General features: G+C 38.6%; 1 protein-coding gene across 2 annotated transcripts in view; it reads right to left on the bottom strand.

Annotated features, from left to right (window-relative positions):
- The window catches only part of tspan4a (tetraspanin 4a), a 203,068-nt gene that overhangs the window by 4,564 nt on the left and 191,641 nt on the right, over positions 1-6,863 (bottom strand). The window lies entirely within an intron of this gene.

Below are 6,863 nucleotides of genomic sequence, written 5' to 3'. Positions count from 1 at the left end.
CTGAATTTTTCATGTCTGGCATTGCTTGAATGCATTTTGAAGGCAACTTGGAAAAGAAAAGCCGAAGAAAAAAAAATGCCACTAGTTCCCCATTTCTTGTCACTAAAACACTTTCAGCACCTAGAGTACATTTAAAAATCTCTTTTCAAACTTTGCGAAAATGTCCCCGAGCCGTATTGCGCTCAAAAGGAAGAAATAAAAGAAATATAATTATTATTAATTGAAGAAATAGAGCAGTGCCCTTCTAGGTCAGAGATATGTGCGAGTAATGAAAAGGAGATAAATCCTAAAAGCAAAGAAAACGGCTTTCTAAAACCAGTTAAAATGTGACATTAAAAGTGATGTGAGTGGTATTTCCACACCTCTGTGAGACATTTTAAAGACATGTCTTCCAGACTCCGTGTTTGATTATGCTACACTAGGGCGAAGACCGTCTGACCTTCACTGTGCTGTGGTAAAGAAAAAAGGTGATATCATAACTGTACACCGCCACTCTAATTTAATTATTCATTTCTGCAGACATGCCTTCCAGATTGTGCTATTTTTTAAATCTCCTCACATCAAGACGCTGAGTCAGAGCCGGAGAAACCAAACACAATCTACTCTACATTTCACTGCTGCCCGAAAACACCGGGGAAGCAAAAAAACATATATTTTCCTTAGCACAAGGTGAAATAATTCTGCGCCGGATCAATATGGAAAGTCATGCGGTCGGCCAACATTTAGTTCAGCTTCAGTGTTATTTATGAAACTGCAACCCTCCTGGACTGCAAAGCTGCACCTGAAAATGTATATATAAATTCAGATTTTTATTGTTTGAGGTGACTGCAGACTCCCATAAAAACAGGAAAAAACAGATAAGTAAACCCAAACCTGCTTAGTCAGTCCCAGTGCAGGGACTTAAGGTGTTGAAATGGTTTGTATTGAGTCTTTGTGGTGTGAAAACTCTGGTTAGAGTCCCACTGGGATGCTGTTGGTGGTCCATGCTGATTCAGCAGCGTTTGTCCAGGTCTTATTGTGAAAGGGGGGTTTCCCATCATGCGCTCTTTGGCTTGACTGCCTCCCCTGGACCTGCTGCATCTCTTTTCTCCTCCTCACTGTTAAAATGTTCTGCTCTGTGTAGGAGGATCGACTGAAAGCTCAGAGAAGCTCAGTAGGTGGATAATTGGGCTCAAATTATTTTGTGACATTGACAGCTACAAAAGGTCAAAACTGAACTTCGCTGCTGAGAAACAAAATATGTTGTTTGTCGTTGCCTTTCAAAACATCTTTAATGGGTGTTTTATGATAATAAGCTTTGCTGAAGTTCAGAAAAGTACTTGGTTGGGCTTAGAAAATGATCAAGGTCATAGTTAAAGAGGCACTTCAAGAATAAGCTCATGTTTTCACACAAGTCATTTTCAGCAAGGTGCTTCTGTTTTGACTCATATTTCAGCACCTTTGTGTGAATCCATGAACTCACGTGAGGCAGGAAAAACTTTAACGAGGAAGTTTTGGAAAGCGGAAAAAAAAAATACAACAGTCTGAGTCCATCCAAAATCTTGTCTGGTCCACTACCAATTTGATGTCCTACAGGCACGTTTAACAATACAAAACTCAATAACATGATTTGTGGTCTAGCCCGCTTGGTCATCTGGCAGCATTGGAAAAATTGTCTTTCAGACTGTTGAATAAAATTGATCTTTACATGTGAAAATGGAGTAAGTGGGAAACCCAAAGTAAGTGATCTGATGGAAGCCTGACTCGCCCGTAAACTCCCTTGTCCTCTTTTTTTGTGTGTTTACCATTGTGAATTATTTATCCTTCTAAGTCTTTCTCTTTTTTCCTCTTTTTTGTTTTGCTGGGGGGTTTCTTTGCCCTTGTTTTCTTTCTTCGTTTTTTTCTCTCCTTTTTTTTCATGTGAGTTGTTTGTTGTCAGAATTTACGTTGCTAGCTTTGTAGTTTATGTTATTGGCTTTATGAATATTATATGCCATTAAATGCATTACTCTTTAAAGGGGTTGCCCTTTAGCACTGTCAGGCAATGTAATTTTTTTTTAAAACAAACATGATAATGCACGGTCAGAAAAATATTTTGAAACCCACCTACGCAGACTCTTTTTAAGCATGACGTCATCCTGTCCGCATTTGTCATGCTCACTGAACCAGCCTGTATTCTAATAGAAACATTATAGGCAATACAAATATAAATACAAACGTCTACCACTATGCACCACTCATAACACACCGAAACTGTAATGTAAACCTGAATAAATCAGAACCTAGATAATCTGTAATAAACCAACTCAAACATTTTTGCCAAGTATGAAATATGTGATTAAGTGGCTCTTACAGGTACGTTTCTCTCAATCTTTCTCAGTCGTCAAAAACTGATGCTTGGTCAGTAGCTCTTGGTGTAGGATACAGACGCAGTGAGGCACTTCTGCTTCAGTATGAGATGCGTATGAGGTCTTTTTTTTTGACCCTATGGGCAGTGACAAAGTACGCATGGTGTTGAAAAGTCAGGCAAGAGGGGAAGTGGATTGGTCAAACAAACTCTGGACTTTCAACCAGGAATCTGCTGCACATGTACTGTGTGACACCAAAAGTCAGTTTCAGTAATATCATCAGTCAGTGGCCATACATGTGACAGTATGACATCCTGTCCCTCCTGTGTCAGATTTGGACATTTAAGGACAGCGGAAGTCTGTCGTCTTTGAGTTAGGAAGTCATTCTTTTGACTTTGTTGAGTTCATGAGCTTTAAGGAAGTAAAGTGGGAACAACATGGAAGCTACAAAGACAATAGGTTGCATTTTAATGCTAAGAGCGTTAAAATAAGAGTTTGATAATAGTTTGTGATAGCATCACAGGCTGTGTTAGCTGCGGTTTGCTGCTAAAAGCTTTACGTTTGGGTGATTTCAGGAACATAACTAATTTTTTTAACATGTTATTTTTTGTGATTAATTCATTAAAATGTATGCATTTTTTGACAGCCCTTATATTTTATTTTTTATATACAATATCTTATTTACTTAATGTGTGTATATATTTTTTATATCTTGGTCACTCTACATGGACAGCAGTTAACATTAATACCAAATTACACTTTACATGTGATCAAAAATTGATATTTAATACATGAATAAATAAAAAAGTTTCTTACGATTGACCAAACATTGACTTTTACCTGCTAAAAATAGCCGTGTTTGGTGGCTAAAAAGCTATGGGAAGACGCAGCAATGACTGAAAAAAACAACTGTTTTTGTTGTTTGTTGGTCTTGAACAGTGGTCTGTAGTTCTGCAGGTGTCTCACCTAAATGACACACTACCCGCGTCCCCTGTGGATGACAAATTCAACCTAAATTCTCACTCACTTTAGAAATGTTGATATGACATGTATGAAGTGTACAGATATAGCCTTACATATCCATGGTGTCCAGAAATGCACAATTTGAGCATTTATTTGTGGTGACTGGACTGTCCTCTCACACTAAAGGGAGTAAATTACACGTACAGCCACTTTGTTAAACTACCAGTTAATCCTGATCCCAGTCTGCAGTGCATCCTTCTTGAAACGTTTTGCAGCTGTATAATAAAGTAAAAAACTAATAAAGTATAAACATACGTTTTTTTAAGGTATCTTAGCAACCAATGCTGACATTTTCCAGGTAATTACAGTTTTTATTTCCAGTCCACACACTTGTTATCAACATTCAGAGAAAACCTTGAAATATTCACAGGCTTTTAGACAGCCTATATTTTTCAGTGTGTCTGTTTTTTGTTTGTTGGCTATCAATGCGACCGTGAAGAGATTTTTTTATTTTTTACACAACTCCCGAGTTCAAGAACACTGACAAGAGGAGGCTTTATTCCAACTCTATTCACTGAAAAAGTTATATGAGGTCTTTCTAATATTTGTATCTGGAAAAAGATATGCTCTTAGAGTAAGTCTGCCTTTGGTTTTTTCAACAAAATAAACCTCTTGGTGTCTGTGCACACTCTCTAATGTTAGATTTGATTTCAGAATGAGTAGCGAGGGTTAAAACTTCAGAATCAGACTGATAAACTGTGTGTACCACAGAAATATTGCTTCAGTAAGAACTACACTAACTGAATCCTTTATCTGCAGAGCAAACATTAATCAAAATACAAAACCATCTAGATTAATTTGTCTTTCACACTAGAGGAGCCGGTGGAATTCGGGGGTCTACGTGAAGGCCAACAAGCTGTCACTTGAAGGAGGGAAATATGCATAATTTAGAAAAATCTTCCAACGGTTTGTGCAGAACCTGGTTTCAGGAAAAGTAATAGAAAAACATTTTAAAAGGTTATGCTGTTCATTTCTAAAATTGAAAACAGCCACAGCTTGGCCTTTCCACCACTGAGTGGGCAAACTGAATGGAGTTGCAAACAACTGGAGTTAAGGGGTTTGTATTTAAAAATGAAGTGCTGTCTGCAGCCAGGTCTACACCTGTGACCATGATGGCTTCTTATCTAATCTGCTCTAAGATTAACTTAATTTACTTAACCAGGAGAATGAGATTTAGGGTGTTAGTAGATGAATAGATGGATAGATAGATATTTCCAACATGTAAAACAAACAGAACAACAAAAAATAAACAAAATGGCAATAACCAAAATGGATAACCTTTACAAAAAACGTAATGTATAAATTCAAATAACCAACAAGAAATAGCATCTTATATGTTAGAAAAGGAGCAGAAGGAAGTATAAACTCACAAAACTTAAAAACAAAGTGTAAACTTAAACTCCTACCCCTTCTGAGCTTATTAGTTTAATCAGTAAACACCATTTTTTTCAATATTATATACTGCTTGGAGTTTGGTTTGTGTCTACACGGCACCAGACTTGACGAATCAGTCAATTCAAACTCATAGGAGTGGGTGGATTCAAAGGTCTTTAACCAGTCAAGTTCTGCTCTTGATAAAGGTTAATTTTACAACAGAAGGACAACTGCGGGGGCTGATGTTGGTTATTTTAACAATATCCCATGAGAGGGAGTGCTGTTGTATTGTATATCATCACTGCTGTGATTCTGCCGAAGATAATCACAGTCCAACAGCACGACCTTGAGTGTGATATTGCTTTGTTCAACAAGTGCCATTTATAACTGAACAGTAACGGGCGACAAAAGATGACGATTTGTTTGTTTATTTATTGATTTTTTGGATCCACTGACACAAATAGTTCCGCAACTGCTGGGACTGACAGCTGTTGCCTAGCAACGCATAACCATTTTTCTGCACACAAGCTTGCTACTTTGTGCAGGCAAGGTCTACATGTTACCAGCTGCTTAGTATCATGAACATTTTTCTGCTTCCAGTGAAATAAGAGTTTAAGAGTCGCTTTGACGGCCTGTGTGATTCAGATGAGTTAGTTTGATCAGTCAGTTCATCGCTCCAATGTGTGTCCACTCACTCCAATGATCTCCGACGCCTCGAGTCCCATATGTCTGTATGTTGTTGGCTTTCAGACTGTGATTGGTCTAAGACAAGCGTGTCCCTGTCTCACTGCGCATCCTTGTAACATCTGTAACAGCTGGTTCACTCGCAGTGAACGGCGGTTTAACAAAACCCATCTGTGGCAGCTTCTCCCCTCCTTGGCTGCAGGTGGAGGGCTTTTGCATCACGCTGATGCACAAATATTTCTTGAGCAGTATTACTGTTTAGAGGGCGTTTCCTCTCTGTTCAAACATTGCAACAATCTACGGTAATGTTAGCTTACTACTGACCGTTAATGTTGCTTAATAAACAGTTTAGAACAGCTGAAAAGCGGAGTGATACATGCAAGGTTAAAAGTCTCTGTGATGTTGGACTGTATATCAGCACTCATGGAATACCTCTCGACCAATCAAATTACTTGTTTGGAACTAACTGTTGTATTACATCTCATTTGCACTTATAACTTTAGGCAAACGATACAGTCTGAAAATGAAGTGCAGCTGGAAAATAATGTGTTGGTGCACTGGATTCACTGCATATAGAGAGTTCAGAGGGAGTTGCGCATTAATCCTCAAGAACCGTGACATCTTCATTAGCCTTCACAGCCTACAACTGTTTTGCTCTGATGAGAATAGAGAGGGCAGGCGTAGGCTCGTTTTTAGCCAAAGCACAGACCAAAGCACAGAGCAGCTGGCTGACCGAGTTGATTTCAAACAAAAAAAGGTGCAATATTTCCTCCAGTTGGATCAGATCAAGGTTGAATTATGTTCTTACCAAAAATGACATGTACAGAACCGCACCAGAGTTTGTGAGCAGACTGTGACCACCTCTTCAACAAGGTCATGGTCTGGTTATTTTGGGGGTGAACTCTCCGGGGTTCAATTCAACCAAACTAAAAAAGGCAGGTGTGAAAGGGCCCCTAGTATCTACAAGTTTGAAAAAAGGTCTCTGACTTACGCAGTGACACTCCCAGGGGGAGGTCATGGCCACTCTGATACAATCACTGACCCTGCAGCTGCCAAAAAAATAAAAAAAATAATTGGAGGTCGACTTACTGTCTTTGAGAGGCTGTGACACCCTCATTTTTAAAGCAGGTTTAAAGGTAGTGATATTTTACAAAACTACACAACCTGAGGCATGAATTGGTATCAAATTTGTCATACTGGCTTTTTGGGAAAAGAGCTTCATGATGCTCTAACTTTTCATTCCTAAGTGCAGTTACGGCTTTTGGTTATGCTGTGCCACCCACCCCAAGTGAAAATATACACCACTTTACTGTGCTTTATAACAATAACATTTAACTGTATGTTGAGAAATTTCCACATCAAGGTTAATTTAATAGCTGTTCATGAGCTTTCAACCATATTAACCCATTGAACCTGAGCAAATTGGTTTAATTTCTTTCAAAAACATGGGAAGAA

Source organism: Plectropomus leopardus, chromosome 1, assembly GCF_026936395.1.
Source record: "Plectropomus leopardus strain MGB_pleo_1.0 chromosome 1, ASM2693639v1, whole genome shotgun sequence".
Lineage (NCBI taxonomy): Eukaryota > Metazoa > Chordata > Actinopteri > Perciformes > Serranidae > Plectropomus > Plectropomus leopardus.
The sequence above is the reverse complement of the archived record's forward strand: the minus strand, read 5'-3'. Positions and strand labels throughout refer to the sequence as shown.